We start from the raw sequence: 16,825 nt of genomic DNA, 5'->3' as shown, positions 1-16,825 counted from the left end.
TTACATTGTACTTTTAACAAATTGTACTTTCAAAAAAAAATATTAATATAAAATACATAAAAGAGAACAATAGAAATAGTTATTATAAATACAATACAACAATATATATATAAATATATAAACAATTCATATACAATAAATCCCGGATAAATTAATACTTTAAAACTGTATTTGATTATAATCAATCTGAGAAGCGCTGACATACAGTTTTAATTAAGTAGTTTTTGTATGAGGTTAAGCTAGTAATGTTTATAGATTCATCCAAAACATATTTATTACCAAGTACATGTAGGCGATTCATTATGGAATTGAGGTCAGCGTTAGATCCTGTATTGTTGCAATGATAGGGTAATTTGAAACGAACTGATCGACTAGGTCAGAGGTCGGCAAACTTATTTGCCAAAGAGCCAAATATGTACATTACAACGATTTAAAAAAAAAAATGAGCCAATTCTGTTTTTTTGATTTAGCAAACATTTCTTATAATTTCAGCAATTTATTAAATTACGGGTACCTACACTGAATAAAATTTGATATCATATTTAATAAACATTTTATTCGTTGATAAAAAATAATATATAATTAAGGAATCCATAATGAGGCATCTCATTCAAAAATCAAAACAAAAGTTAGGTCCCGTGGAACATGAAAACAAATATCTAGAACTATAACAAATACCTAGATCTGTGAAAAAAAAATAATATACAAAACCAATAATATTATGGACAAACACCCAGATCTGTTAACCATTGTTAAAAATAAAATAATTACTATCGTACATTATGAATATTATGATCAAAAGCATTATAAGAATTAGTTAAATATTTTAATATTAAGTATTACACTATTACGTAATTATGATGTATTACCTATTAAAATATTAAGTGAACTCGGTACTCACTCTCCATTTCAACTAAAAATTCTTTGAATTGGCGATGATTAAGAGCTTTAGCTAAAATGGAGTTAACAATCGTAATCACCAATTCCATAACTTTACAAATTTCTTTTGGAAATGTCTGCACCCAAAGCGCTTCTTGATGAATGATGCAATAGTAAGCAAGTATCTCGTGATTAATTTTTTCTTTCAAAAGAGCAACAAACCCCTTTCTGTGGCCGGTCATACTTTTGGCCCCGTCTGTTGAAATCGACACAATTTTTTTGAGAGAAATTTGATGTTTATCCATACATCCAATTACAGCGTTTGCGATATCCTCTCCACGCGTCTGACCTTTGAGTGCCGATAATCCTAAAAGTTCTTATTTAGGACCTGTATGAGAAATAAATCTTACAAAAAGCGAAATTTGCGCGAAAATCATTTATGTCACAAGACTCTTCAAGTGCTATTGATACAGCTGAAACTAATTTTAGATCTTCGATTTGCTGGATGGTTATATTCGAAGATATTTTAAGTGTTTTATCTTTCATTATTTTGGCAGAAAACGGTAACATTTTAATTTTTTTTTAAATTTCTGCCTTGTTCTTAAAATTCCGAAATAGTTCTTCGGATGTTCTGCCTATACAAAACAACTTTTAATGTATTCGCCGTCTGTGTACGGTTTCCCTCTCTTAGCAATCTCTTGACTAACAACAAAACTTGCCATATTAACATTACTGAAAGATTGCATCCAGTTGTTAAATGCAGAAGTTGATGTCTCTCGAGTCTTCTGGAGTTCCTCAACTGCTTTCTTCTTGCATTACCGACAGGATATTTATTGCTAAATGAAGCGTGTTTATTTTTAAAGTGTCTCTCCAAATTTGACTTCTTGTTATGCGCCAATTTTTCCTTACAAATAAGACATGTCGGAAGGCCATCTAAGTTTTGAATAAACGCAAAAGTCTCGGTCCACTCAACTCCAAATTCACGGTTTTCATCTTCCGTTTTTCTTTGCTTCTTTTTGGTAGCCATGTGAAATGGGGACCTATAAAAAATCCCAAAAATATTTTTTTCCGTCACCAATACTAAATAACTATCATATTATAATATAATTTTTTTCCACCACCAACACTAAATAAATATCATTATAATATAAATTATTATCATATACATATATCAAATAAATATTAAATTAATGATGTAAATACCTGTAGAATGTGCCGCTGGATGGAATAAAAACCCTTGTAACACGTGCGCGACAAACACGACAAGCGCCGACCACCGTGACCGTAGCAACGCGGCCAACGCGACTGGCGATGTGACGGCTATCCAACGCCAACCAGACTTATTGAAACGCGAGAAGAGTCTCCCTCGCACCGCGCACCCCGCAGTCGTCACCCGCTGATACCATCGGCGCGTCTTGCGCGCTTGTCCGTGAACTTTTGCGCGGGAGCCGCACTTGAGAGGCTAAAGAGCCGCATGCGGCTCCGGAGCCGCACTTTGCCGACCTCTGGACTAGGTACATGGAAACATATTAACGAAAGAAGTTCAGGGGAGTTCAACAGGTTGGTAACGATTTTAAATAAATAAAATAGGTCAAAACAAATTCTTCTTTTTTTTAATGTATCGAGTCCCAATAATTGTAACAGAGAGGGGTAATTAATGTTTTCGACGAATATTCCCAATTTAAAATTAATATAACGTAAAAATTTATGTTGGACTCGCTCAAGGGAATTCTCATGTACACTGTAGTAAGGACTCCAAATGGTGGTGTTAAATTCTAGTTGGCTTCTAACAAGTGAAGTGTAAAGTAATTTGACAGTTTTTAAATTATTAAAATCCTTTGAAATCCGTAAGACAAATCCTAACATTTGCATTGCTTTACTGGTTATATTATTAATGTGTTTAATGAATGTTAATTTAGTGTCAAAGGTTATACCAAGGTCTCTTATTTCATCCACAGATAATAAGGTGTGATTATTGAGAAAGTAGGTGAACAAAAATGGGTTTTTTTTTCTGTGGAATCTCATAAGTTGACATTTTTTTACAGATTATTTGATCAGATTATTACATTTTTTGAGTTAATTTGTTTTTAAGACACCAATCGTAAAAGCTATTAATATTAGATTGAAGTGTTAGACAGTCCTCGATATTGTCAATAATTCTATATATCTTCATATCATCAGCGAACATTAGAATGAGAACACGGGTGAATATGTTTGTTACGTCGTTAATGAATAAATTAAAAAGTAAGGGACCAAGATGCGAACCCTGGGGTACACCACTGGTAGCTTCGAACATATAGGATAAGTGATCATTAATACAGACAGTTAACTGACGCCTAAGTAGGTAACTCTTAAACCAAGATAAAAGGTTTCCATTAATGCCGAGTTTCAAAAGTTTATTAATGAGGATTTTATGACAGACCTTATCAAACGCCTTACTGAAGTCGGTATATATAGAATCAACTTGTTGTTTGTTGGCAAGTGCATTGGAAATAAAATTTTCATATAATGTTAGGTTAGTCAAAGTTGATCTGGCCGGAGATAAAGCCGTGTTGACAAGTTGCGATACAAGAGTTTACAAAGAATCTGATTTTCTTAAGAATCAATTTCTCAAAAAGTTTAGGTATAGACGATTGAATACAGATAGGCCGATAATTTTCAACAAAGGATTTATCACCACTTTTAAATACAGGAGTTAGGTAGCTAAGTTTCCATATTTGTGGAAAGTGTCCTGTGGAGAGTGACTTGTTGAACAGTATATTAAGCGGAACAGATAAACTTTGGACACAATTCTTAAGTAAGATGGAAGGAATCTTATCAGATCCCGAGCTCGTTTTGGGTTCAAGTGATTTAATACAGACTATAATGTTTTCAATATCATGTGTATTTGCGATAAGTGTAAATTTATATCCGAATTGAAGTAAGGAATTACGTCATCTGGAATATCAGGTTCATACACGTCCTTAAAGTAATCAGCAAACATGTTAACAATTTCATAAATTTTACTAGAGCTATTTTGTCTGTAACGTATATTACCAGAAATACCAGCATCATTGTTTTTCATTGATTTTGTGTATTTCCAAAAGTATTTTACATCATGAAGTATCGTGTTCTCAACCGAATTAATGTAATTTTTATAACATCTTTTTGTCATTTTTTTGCAATCTCTTCTAATATTGTTGAATGCCGTATTGTTGGGAATTGTTCTGTGTTCTTTATATTTTTTATGTGTTTCTTTTTTAATAACAATTAACTGAATTAATTATTTGCTGAACCATATCGGATACTTTCGTACTTTATGATGAATTAGAGGAATTGTGTCGGAAATGATACTATTCAGTTGAGAGTAAAATAGTTCTACGCTATAGTTGAGATCACCTTCCTTGAGAACAGACCAATTTACTTTGTTAAGTGCATGATTAATGTCCTGGTAATTAGCATTAATGAAATTACGACTACAATTTTTAATTAGAGGTTCACACTCTATTGTAATAGGTACTAGTATTGTAAGTGGAGGGTGGTGACTATCAATTGGGTCAAAGGATTCGGCTGACTCATAGACTTTTATATCCTCATCAGTAGAAAAAATTAAATCAAGTGTCCGATTACTACAATTCGGCACATTGTTACATTGAAATAGACCTAAATAGTTCGACATGTCTAAGATTTCTCTCTCGCACGCCGTTAATGGTAAGTAATCCAAATCATTACATTTACAATTAGGTAGGTTATAATCACCGCAAATTATAATATTGTGATTAGGGTGGTTAGATTTGAGTAGCTCGACATCTTCACAGTGATTTTTATACATTATTATATTAGAATTTGGTGGAATATATACACACCCGATGATAGTTTTTTTGGATTTATCGTTTAACATTACAAAAATTTGCTCAACATCATTGTTTTTGTTTTTTAATAATTTTGATGAAATTTTTTTATTTACTGCTATCAGGACGCCTCCTCCTCTTGATTTGGAGCTGGTGTTCCGATTTCGGTCAACTCGGTAGATATTGTGGTTAGGTAGACCGAGCTCCGCTGAGTATATCGATGGTTCCAGCCAGGTCTCAGAGAGTATGATGATGTCCTGTGTGATGGTGGGTGCATTAGTTCTAAAGTCACTGAGTTTAGTCCGAAGTCCCCTGACGTTCTGGTAGAAGATGTAACGTGGCGCGGTTATAAGTTTTTTGGTATATTTATTATAATTTTGGGTCTATTGTTGATATATTTGATAGTTAAATTATTTTCTCCCTTGCTTTTTCGATCTTTTCTCTTGTTAAAACAACGCAAATATTGCTAATTGTCAAAACGTCACACTTAAATGAAGCAAATTCTCCGCGAACGCTAGCGTTCGGCCGCCGAAAGACAGGTCGAGGGGTACCCTTCGCGTAAGGCTATAAGTTTTGGCGCGCAATCGAAAATCTAAGGATTCCATCTGTCATCGAGAGAACCGGAATCGCTTCATACGAATAAACCGGGAAAAATCGTTAATTTGAATGTAAGGACGATTTTAGTGTCGTTAAGTAGAACGAGAATCGCCCTCCTGGTTCCGTATTGATGGAAACAGTATCTGACTTTAATAAATCCATGGCACTGCTGTGGTAGCGTTTGGTTATTAGTTCAAGCCCAAACAAATATACCTGAAACAGAACATTGCTGTAACGATATTCTAATTTGTACTAGCTTTGAATATTTCGTTTCACTTGGAATATTCTGTCAAAATCGTTGTCAATGATCAGATTACTCCATATATAAAGATACATCGGTATTATCTTTCCGTTTTTATCCAAAAAAGAAGTCACGAAGTCCATTTTTTTATAATCCGGTATAATTTTAATCAATTTCTTCGAGATACTGTAATAAAAATAGGAAGTATGACGTCTTGATAGTCTAAATGTTCCTTAAAAACGCCAAATGGATTCCATAACTTAACCATTAATAGTGAGTAGTAGACATTAATGAAGTCATAGACAAATGTTTTTCGTAAAGTTGACAGTAAGTCTTTCAAATTAATTTACATATAGTAGGTATGTTGGTATTTTTTGGTAATTTCGTTTAATACATATGTGTAACAGGAAATTATAAAAGATCATTTTTCGAAGATTGAAGCCATAATATGCCCATATTATGACTTTAAAGGTGGACGTTGAACATGGCTTGAAAATTATGAATGATTATTTTGGATATTGAACATATCGTCTGGAGATTGAACAATTCGGCTCCCATAAGTTTGAGGTATTTTTTGTTCTATTAGCCAATTAGTGGTAAATTGTATATACAGGGTGATTTTCAGATTTCAAATACTTTACTTTTATCTTAGTTAGTAGTTGACTTAAAGTATTACTTTAACATATATTTAAATAGACTCCTTGAGTTGATTTATCACAAAAACTGCTCTATATAAATCATCTAATATTTTGGAAGTTTGAAAACAATGCACAAGTACAAAGGTACCTACCGTTAATATACTACTATCGGCTGTCGGTGCATGCGTGATGTGAAAAATTCTTACATCGTACGTATTACGGCCTCCGTGGTCTAGGGTACTCTTGACTAGAAATCCGGAGGTCGCGGATTCAAATCCCGGCGTGCGCAAGTAAATTTTATTTGATTCATTTATGTTATTTCACAAATTATTCATTTAAAATAACATATAGTCTATTTGCGGCATGTTCCAGAGAGGAAGATATGGTGTAAAGACCACCATAAGAATTGAAATGGCTTTAGCCGTGTTTGGTGATCAGATCTGAATAGATACTCACATACCATCTCTCTTCTCCTTCATCCTCCTTCCTCTCTTTCTCATCTCCATCTCTTTCCCTTCCACACTACCTTCAGCCTCACAATATACTAATATACCCCAATTGGGGATTCCATTGTCTCACTGGTTCTAGATGGTTGGGAGCAGTTGAGACTGTGTTCGGTATTGCAAAAAAAAAATTCCCAAGTGATGCGTAAAATTATTGAAGTTCAATTCTGAGTTGAAAACTTGTTTTTTTTAAATTTTTTCTTTACCTACATTTGATAAATGTAAGTCTTAAAGTTTACTTACTTTAGAAAGGTTTTTTTTTCTTTCGGAAGGTCTTATTTGCCGTGAGCTTATTTTTTATGTTGATTATCGTGACTAAAACATTATTTCTTTAAGTACTTCCAGCTCTTAAAATCCTAAAATTATAATATCCCGCGATTTGGGTTATGGGTGTGCGCTTTTTAACATTACATTTATTGTTGTTAGTCGTTTGCCTAGTTGGTTTTATTGTAGTTCCTACATAAGAATATGTTTATTGTTTTATATGTGACTAAAAAAACAAAAAATCAGAAACTTTTAATTGAATGAATTCAAAATTGAATTATTTGGACTTCGTTTTCATCAGCGATCTCAGCAGTGATAACGGACAACATAATATGTGTCGTAGATGTCTTTCAATCAGACTATGAGGACAGTCAACTTTTTGCACATTTCTATTTCCTGGCTCTTTTGTTGTATTTCTTGAATAAAAATAAGTTTTAATGCACTTATATAATTTATTAATACTCATTTTAGGTAAAAGTCCTAAGTTTGTAAATAAATAATTGAATAAATAAATAATAAATTAAGCATCCTGTATATTTGCCGAGCAAATTCAAGAAGTACATGTAAAATATGGTGAAAAAAGCCTATAAATGACATAATTTTAAGACTAACCTTTCTATTTGAGCTACTGTAGGTATTAAGGTTTATTGATTCTGCAGTCGGTGAAGTCATTTTTTAGTTCAATAACAGTATATATTCGCAACTAAACGTATTTTTAGTGGAACAATTTCGTTGTTAGAAAACAACTAAAAATCAACATGGCCGCACATTTTGACTAGCCGGCTCCTGATTGGTTGACAGTGGAGATTGAACATTCAAGACCTCAACCTTTTGCGGGATGTTGAAGAAATATCTATGAACTTTAAAAAATATATTATATTGATAACTTTGAGTGTTTGAATGTTCAATATCCAGGAGATTGAATAAATAAGAACTGAAACATTGTTCCGTGAGTGGATATTGGCACTCGAAAAATGCTTAAAATGTCACTTAAAAACCAAAAAATAGGTTTTTTTAGCTTCATTAATGCGAATAGGCTAATGAACATATTGGCATTCATAACGCAGTTTTGCAAAAAAAGGTCTATTGAACATACAAGAATTAGGACAGCAAACTGAAATAGTAACAGAATTTTGAAAAAATCTTTCCAGAACATGAAAATTAACTTTCAAATTTGAAGAATTATTAAAATTCTCCGAAACAACCCGTTCTTAAATTTTAATATATAAAATATGAAGATGTGGTTTTTACGACTTTATCGAATTTTGACATTTCTCTGTTTTAACATTAAAATTAAATACACAGTATTTTTTATTTCGTTTAATAAGAGTTAAATTAATACATATAAATTAAGATATTAAATTGAAGATCATTATTGGTAATGTATTCTTTATCAGAAAAAAAGAATTTCTTGGTTCTGATAAGAAGGGAGCCACGATTCTTATATGTCTTGATAAAAAATAATTTTATTAATGCATTTTTTGTTGGTGAATGATTATTATATACTGTACTACGACTAGGAGAGGCATATTTATCGTACCCATTAAAATTATAGTACAAATTACAAGTTTCTTAATTGGCAGGGTTAAAGAAAATTATATTAATTGTCTATGACTTCATTCTTGTCTATGCATAACCTTTATATTTTCTGACAAGTGCTTTCTTCTCCGACAATCTTTATTCCTGTTTCCACACTCTGTTTATCCCGCCCTGTTAAACTTATTATGCAAGTGATGTTTAGTGGTGAGAAATAACACTTAAATTCATTTCTATTCATTTTGGTAGCGGCCGTTCTTCCAGTTTAGTAATGAATCATCGGTCGTTTTGTCACAGCAGAATATTTAAAACTGTCAATATGACATCAACTAATCTCAATATTAAAAGATTAGTATTTCAAATGTATTTTTTAAATTGATAACAAATATACGGATAACAATTGTTTAATCATAGGTTGATTACAACGGAATGGCGGTAGACATAGACTGTAAATAAATAAAGAGTTTTCCCAATTAAACGACGTTTCTCTCAACCTTTGTCATTTATTTATTTATTTATCAAAAGAAAGTACATATTACATATCGGATGCTTTGCCTGTCCAACTAGGAAAGTTTCCCGTTCTAGGACTTCCGTTGTCATAACTTCAAGGTTTTCTATTTTGTATTTTTGCTACGACTTGAAAAGCCATATTTAAAAAACTGAATTCCGTTACAACTTTATTCTGTTTCAGGGTTAAACTAATAACCAAACCCTACCAAATCAGACCATGGATCTACTGAAGCCAAATACTATATCCATCAAGACGGAACCAGGGCTCCAGGAAGAAGGTGGAGGTGAAATTGCATTTTCCGATTTAGTTTTCGACCTCCCAGCTGTTTCGAAGGAATTCTTGCAATATGCGGAGAGTAGTTGCATTGCATACGTGTAAAATATAGAACTTTAAATACGGAAGTCCGGAATCCATGTCTGTTTTGAAATGTCGTGCAAACAGGACACATACTTGTTTCATCCTTTCTTATAATTCAAAAGGTGTATTGGGTATATACCCTAAAATGCGTCCTTTCCGGAAACTACCAAAATACAGCACTATTTTAATATGATAATACTATTCAAAATATGTTGTCGGTTCCTCTATTTTCCCCTAATTTTATTGGAACATGATGTTAATAACACGTATTTTTTATACGTTAAAAATTCATAAACATTGATTTAGAAAACACTATCCCATTGACTTACAACTTCCTACTTAAGGTGTTCTATAGCAGGGTTTTTCTTTCTTGTTGAATGTGTCCCTCAAGTGGACGTCTGTGGTCATTTTTATCTGATATTGACCTTTAAAACTTTCATCCAAATTCCAGCTTTTATGGTATCTTTATTCGTAAAAAAATAGTTTATAGTTTTGTAGTTGAAAAAATGTTTCGTTTTACATCAATGGTACGAAGATACATGGCTGGCTTTATGTGGACGGAATTGCAGCAGTTCGCTTCGGGCGTCCAATACTCAACTTAACACATCGCCCTTGATATTATTTTTGATAAATACCGTGCTACAAAAAACTAAAAATCATAATTTTATTGATTACATTGATATCCACCCTTGGTGTATACTAATTAAGACTGTAAGGGGAGCCAAAATTAAACTCGCGCCTGGCGCCGTTTGGATCAGGGCTGGCCATTCAAAGATACATTCTATTTATTCTCCTTTTTTATTCCAGGAAGCATGAATGTGGAAACCGATACCATAAACGCGGTTCTTGGATCCCCACAAGATGAAGCGGGGCTTACTTATATGAAAATTGACATAGACCTGCCGGATGTTAAAGAGGAATGCTTGGAACGCTTTGGGAGAATATCCAAGGAAGCAGGTAAAACCAATATTCATCGTAAACTTGAAAAAGGGGCATTTCCTATTTTTTTTTACGTTTCTACGAACTTACTTTATTTACTCTAAGTTTAAATGAATCATTTTCATCCATATTATTTTTAAAATTTGTTGCCAGATCTTCGGACGCATTTTGTGGAAAAAGGATTCACTCCTCTCAACCGCAACTACTCCTTCTCTCCTAAGTCAAATTTTGATATAAATTTTCAAAAGCGAAATTCAAACGTACACATGCAGATTCACAGTGGAGAAAAACCTTTTTCATGCTCCGTGTGCAACTATGCGTGTCGTCAAAAGGGTCAGCTGAAGAGTCACATGCTGACTCACAGTGGAGAAAAAGCACTTTCATGTTCGGAGTGTGACTATGCATGTAATCAACAGTATAAACTAAAGAGACACATGCTAATTCACAGTGGAGAAAAAACATGTTCCGTGTGCAAATATGCGTGCTCTCGAAAGGGTCAGCTGAAGAGTCACATGCTGACTCATAGTGGAAAAAAACCCATTTCATGTTTGGAGTGCGACTTTACAAGTTATCATCAGGGTAACCTGAAGACACACATACTGATTCACAGTGGAGAAAACCCTTTTTCATGTTCCCTGTGCGACTATGCGTGTCGTCAAAAGGGTCAGCTGAATAGTCACATGCTGATTCACAGTGGAGAAAAACCTTTTTCATGTTCCCTGTGCGACTATGCGTGTCATCGAAAGGGTCAACTAAAGATCCACATGCTCACTCACAGTGGAGAAAAACCTTTTTCATGTTCCCTGTGTAACTATGCGTGTCATCAAAAGAGCAACCTAACGAGCCACATGCTGACTCACAGTGGAGAAAAAGCACTTTCATGTTTGGAGTGTGACTATGCATGTAATCAACAGTATAAACTAAAGAGACACATGCTGATTCACAGAGGAGAAAAACCTTTTTCATGTCCCGTGTGCAACTATACGTTTCATCAAAAGGGTCAGCTGAAGAGGCACATGCTGACTCACAGTGGAGGAAAACATTTTTCATGTTCAAAACGCCCATCTTAAGGCCCACTTGCTGACTCACAGTGGCGAAAAACCTGTTTTCTGTTCCATAAGTCCACATATTAATGTTTTTAAAGGCAATCTGAAGTGCGAGCTGATTCACTGCGGAGTAAAACTTTTTCTTGTTCCTTGTTCATCTGTAGATGTTCTCAAAAAGCACATCAAAAAGCCACATGCTGACTCACTGTAGCGACACACCTTTATCATTTTCCAAGTGCACATATTCTGTTTGTAGGCAAGGCCATCTTACCCATATGTAAGATATAACGGGTTTTCCTATAAGAGTTGTTATTTTGATATTCAATCGTAAAAGATCAATCGTTTCGTTGCTTGTGTGGCACGTATCGCCGTCTTGTCGAAAGTAAAAGTTGTCCAGTTCAATCGCTCGATAGCGCAATCTATTCACCGTTACCAATGACTCCACTGGACCATACACCGCACCAAACAGTCACACGTTGAGGATAGAGAGGCTTTTCAAAAATAACTCTTTGGTTTTCCGAGCCCCAGATGCGACAATTTTGCTTGTTGACGAAGCCACCGAGGTGGAATCGGGCCTCATCACTCAAGACGACACTCACTTATTCAGACTGCTGCGAGGCTATTTTGATAACTCAGCCATTTTGGAGCGCGTGAGTCTCTATGTTCCAGATGACTATCTTAGACAACGTCATCATAGATTATTTTATCTTCCTGCCTGCAGAACTAACCTGCCAATGGTTCTAGGAGTATATTGCTCCTGAACCAAATCTCCTCCGAGATTGATATATTTGGCGTTAGTGAGGAGAGATTCAGAAGGGAAATTCTTCTGATTCTTGAAAGAGTCTCTCCACATTGACGAGATCTTTCACCTCTGCTTGAAATTTTTTTGGAAATTCTTCATTTCTTGAAATTTCTTTTTTTATGTATAAATACTTGAAAACAATCTTTTGTAAAAAATTTATGTAACCTTATTTCTTATATGCATTAAACCCTTATTTTTAATTGTGTAAGAAATTAATAAATTAATATTATTATTATTATAAAGAGTACATAATGATTTTTCGATGGAATACCGGATCATTTTCACGCATTTCAAGGACCCGTTGTTGAAGCGTGTATCATTCCATTTTTATTAATGGCGTAGTTTCTACATGTCAAATTTCAAAAAATGACAGCTTCAAAAGTAACATCTACCGAAATAGCGGGCTATTCAAAATAACACCTCTTATTGGAAATATTTGACATTTAATGGATCATATGCTGACCCACAGAGGAGAAAAACATTTTTTCTTGTTCCGAGTGCAACTATACAAGTTATCAACAGTGTACCTTGAAGAGAAACTTGCTGACTTACAGCTAAGAAAAAACTTTTTCGTTTTCTGGCTGCAATTATTCATGTTCTCGAAAGAGAGATTTGAAAAAAACACCTGCACACTTACAGTGAAGACTAGTTTGTTTCATATGCAATTATGCATTTTCTCGAAGAGACTCTTTGACTGGATACTTTCTTTGTTCCTTGTGTTAACATTCTTCACGAAAACTATTTACAAAATAAATTTTAGTTATAGATATGATGTTTCACCAGAGTGTTTCCAATATATGAAAGATGTATCATTTTTTATGGTCTAAATATTTATTACCTTTCGATTTCTTTAAATTTGTTTTGAATCGCATTGTAAAAGATTTGATTATTTTTAAACTTAAATGTACGAATTATGTGTAAAAAAGATAATTATTTCATACTACTTACACGAATATCAAATGTACAATAAAGAATTTAATTATTTATTCAAAAAATTTAATTACACTTCTATATTGACTGTCAAAACTATAGAATTGTAGCAGCAGCTACTAGTGCGTTCTGGGACATTTTCTCTTTTGTTAACCTTGCGGAGATCGCACCTTGTTCCTAAGAGAATTATTTGGTAAGCACAGCCGCTAGGTACTTCAACCGCTCGAGAACGTACTACCTGGGCAGACAGGAAAAAGTTCCATTGATTTGACTGATGAAAATTTGTCTCTCAGATATTTTAAAATGAAACTATTTTCTCCGTACTCAACAGAACCGACAAAATTTAACTTTTATAATTTTTTTTAATTTTTTACTTATTGAAAATTGTTGTCGAAATGCCTTCATGTAATCATACACTTCGTTACTTTTCGTCTAACTTTACCAACCGCATTTGGCGTTGTTCGCTGTTCACTGATGGCATCGCCATTGCAATGAAAAGTTAATGTTAAATAAATTACTTTCCTTTGTTTGAGGTGATAAAATACCAAAATATGTCTTAAAAGAAAGGGTGTTTTCTGATGACCGGATAACTCATCAAAATGACAACTCAACAAACATATAAAAATGGTTATAAAAACATGAAAAGTGATGAAACAAAAACTAGGTTAAGTTACATATGTAACTATATATAGGTTGCATATGTAACTATTAAACCTTGTTATTATTTAAAGTTTATTTTAGTTATTAAAGTGTGTTAAATAGTCATTTTAAGGAGTTTTTACAAAACCATTTCTTACCAAGAATTATATTTTAAGAAATAATCAATGTATAAAGACATGGGCTTTTAATTTACCTTCATTTCCACGATTGAATTATTGCATGATCACTAATTTGTATATTATAAAATTCAATTAATATGTAATGATTTAAACAGAAATAAACTCTTATTTTGTATGATTTGCTTTTATTAACTGATAAGAAGTACATTTGTTATACACTCGCTTTGCAATGTCACAGAAGAGAAAAGGAGTACATATATTCTATGTACCTACAACAAGGTCAAGTTAGAGTTACTACAAAAGGGCGGGAAATTTAAATCCATCACTCCCTCTAAATTCGAGCCTTATAATATTAAAAAAAAAAACAAAAATAACTGGATATTAATTACCCTTTGAAACAAGATATTATACAACTTTCAAAATATTCTTACATAATATTATTTGTAGAGTTTTTAATTGTGCATTCCAAGTTTAGATCTTAAAAAATGAAATTTATCATTTGGCAATGCTTTGGTAAATATATCTGCATATTGATTATCACTACTTACAAATTTTAGATCAATAATTTTTTTAATTTTTCAAAAGAAGCAAACACATTGTGACTTGACATTTTAAATAATAAAAAGGAAAACACTTTGTTTAAAGTCACTTTATTGAAATTTTTAAAGTCTACCGGTTTCGGTACCTCCGTACCATCATCAGGACTGTTATAAAAATACTAACAAATACAGAATAATACACATATATATATAAACAAATAGTTGAGAGAGGAAGAGATAGAAAAACAGAGAGAGACAGTATCAGTTGCGGGAGGGAAGTGGGGGTGGGGAGTTAGGGATAACAGGAAACATATTTATTATAGGGCTGAACTTTAAATTTAATTGGTTATTGATGATTTCAGCCTTTGAATTGACTGATTTCTTTATTTCCAACGCTTCCAAATTAATAAGTCGTAAACCTATCTCATTTTTGTGTAGGACTTTAATACCCGTGTCACGGTTAAAAGTATGTTCTTTATTAATTAGATGTTCTGCAAATTCTGAAAATCCCGAACTGGTTAGACATCTTAGGTGTTCTTTTATTATTGATGTTGGTACGGAGGTACCGAAACCGGTAGACTTTAAAAATTTCAATAAAGTGACTTTAAACAAAGTGTTTTCCTTTTTATTATCAATAATTTTTTGATAATATTTTTCTTTAACAAAGTGGTACTTGATGTCGATATGTTTACAGCGTTTATGGAAGTTTACATTTTTGATAACACTGATCGCACTTTGATTGTCTAAATGTAAGCACATTGTATCTTGTTTATATTCCTCAATATCACCTAACAACTGTTTTATCCACATAGCTTCTTTGGTTGCAGCACAGGCTGCCATAAATTCTGCTACTGTTGTTGACAGGGCAACTGTTTGTTGTCTTTGGCTAGACCATGTTACAGCCGCTCCATTTTTGATGAAAACATAGCCCGTGATTGAACGTCTTGTATCAGGATCATTGGCATAGTCAGCATCACTATAACCAGTCACTACTGGTGGCTGTGATGTGGATGAGTAATACAGTCCGTACTCTTGTGTATCTTTCAGATATTTGAAGATTTTCATCACGGCATTCCAGTGTGTTTTATTGTAACAATTTAAAAATCGACTCACTAGGCTCACTGCATACATAATTTCAGGTCGACTAACTATAGCTAGGTGCATGAGGGAACCCACAGCTTCTCTGTAAGGAATGTTCTTTTCTGGGTCTCCATCTCCTTTTTGTAACTTTACATGAGGGTCCACAGGAACACTGTTGGGGTTGGCATCAGTCATGTTAAACTTGTGAAATATCTGTTCCACATATTTAGTTTGATGTATGAATATACCGTTGCTGAGTATTTCAATTTGCATGCCTACAAAGTTACTCATTGAATTCACTATTTTTACATCAAATACAGTTTTTAAGTCATTAGTTTTTTCTTTTAGTACTGATTCATCTTTAGAAAATAACAAGCCGTCACTAACATACAGGCAAAGGTAGCATTTCTTATTGTTGACTTGACCAAAATAAACACATTGATCAGCTTTGCTGTTGACGAAACCAAATATCTTTAAAATCGAGTCAAACTTCTTATTCCAGCAACGGGGAGATTGCTTCAAGCCATACAGAGACTTGTTGAGCTTACATACCATATTGCCTTCACTAGGCAGACCTCCAGAAAGTATACAAAAATTTTCTTTGAGTAGTCATCGAGAAAAATTATAAAGTATCTTGCACCACCAAGAGATTGGGTTTCCATTGGCCCACATATGTCAGAGTGAATCGATTCTAGGGGTTTGCTAACCTTTGATCCTTCACTTTTAAAAGGTAATCGTGTCTGTTTACCTTCCTTGCAGGTTATACATGTCAGATTTTCTGTTTTGTTTAGAAAAAATACATGTTTCGTATTTTCAGCCACTTTCATTAAACTGTGAAAATTCAGATGCCCCATTCTTTGGTGCCACAGGTAAGCATCTTGTTCTTCAACATTAGTCATGTGGGCATGCCCTCCAGGCATGTTCAGCCGGTACATGTTGTTAACAATACTTGCAGTTGCTACTATTTGATGCTTGCTGTTCAAGATGACACAGCCGGAGTTATCAAATTTTACTTGGCCACCATTTCGAATAATTTGACTCACAGATAGCAGGTTAGTTGCTAGTCCATGGACATGTAGAACATTTGTAAACAGAATCTTATTTTCTTGGCCTTTGTCATTATAAACATCTAAACTCACTTCTCCCGAGCTTTGCACAGATAACACTTTATTGTCTGCAACTCTAATGTTATTTATTACAGGAGTTGATTCCTTTTGAAAGAGATTCTTGTTCTTCGTCATATGAGCTGAGGCGCCTGAGTCTATGTACCAGGCGTCATCATAATTAGACGATGCGATAAACACAGCAGCATAGGATGAGGTAGGTTTCTGTACCTTGTTTTTGGGTTTTGATT

The 16,825-nt window shown here is 33.6% G+C and overlaps 1 pseudogene; it reads right to left on the bottom strand.

Annotated features, from left to right (window-relative positions):
• Positions 1 to 2,268: 2,268 nt before the first annotated feature.
• On the bottom strand, positions 2,269 to 15,666 carry LOC149416007 (uncharacterized; annotated as a pseudogene).
• Positions 15,667 to 16,825: the final 1,159 nt, after the last annotated feature.

Source organism: Hesperophylax consimilis, chromosome 17, assembly GCF_061612785.1.
Source record: "Hesperophylax consimilis isolate HC1 chromosome 17, BYU_Hcon_1.0, whole genome shotgun sequence".
Classification (NCBI taxonomy): domain Eukaryota; kingdom Metazoa; phylum Arthropoda; class Insecta; order Trichoptera; family Limnephilidae; genus Hesperophylax; species Hesperophylax consimilis.
The sequence above is the reverse complement of the archived record's forward strand: the minus strand, read 5'-3'. Positions and strand labels throughout refer to the sequence as shown.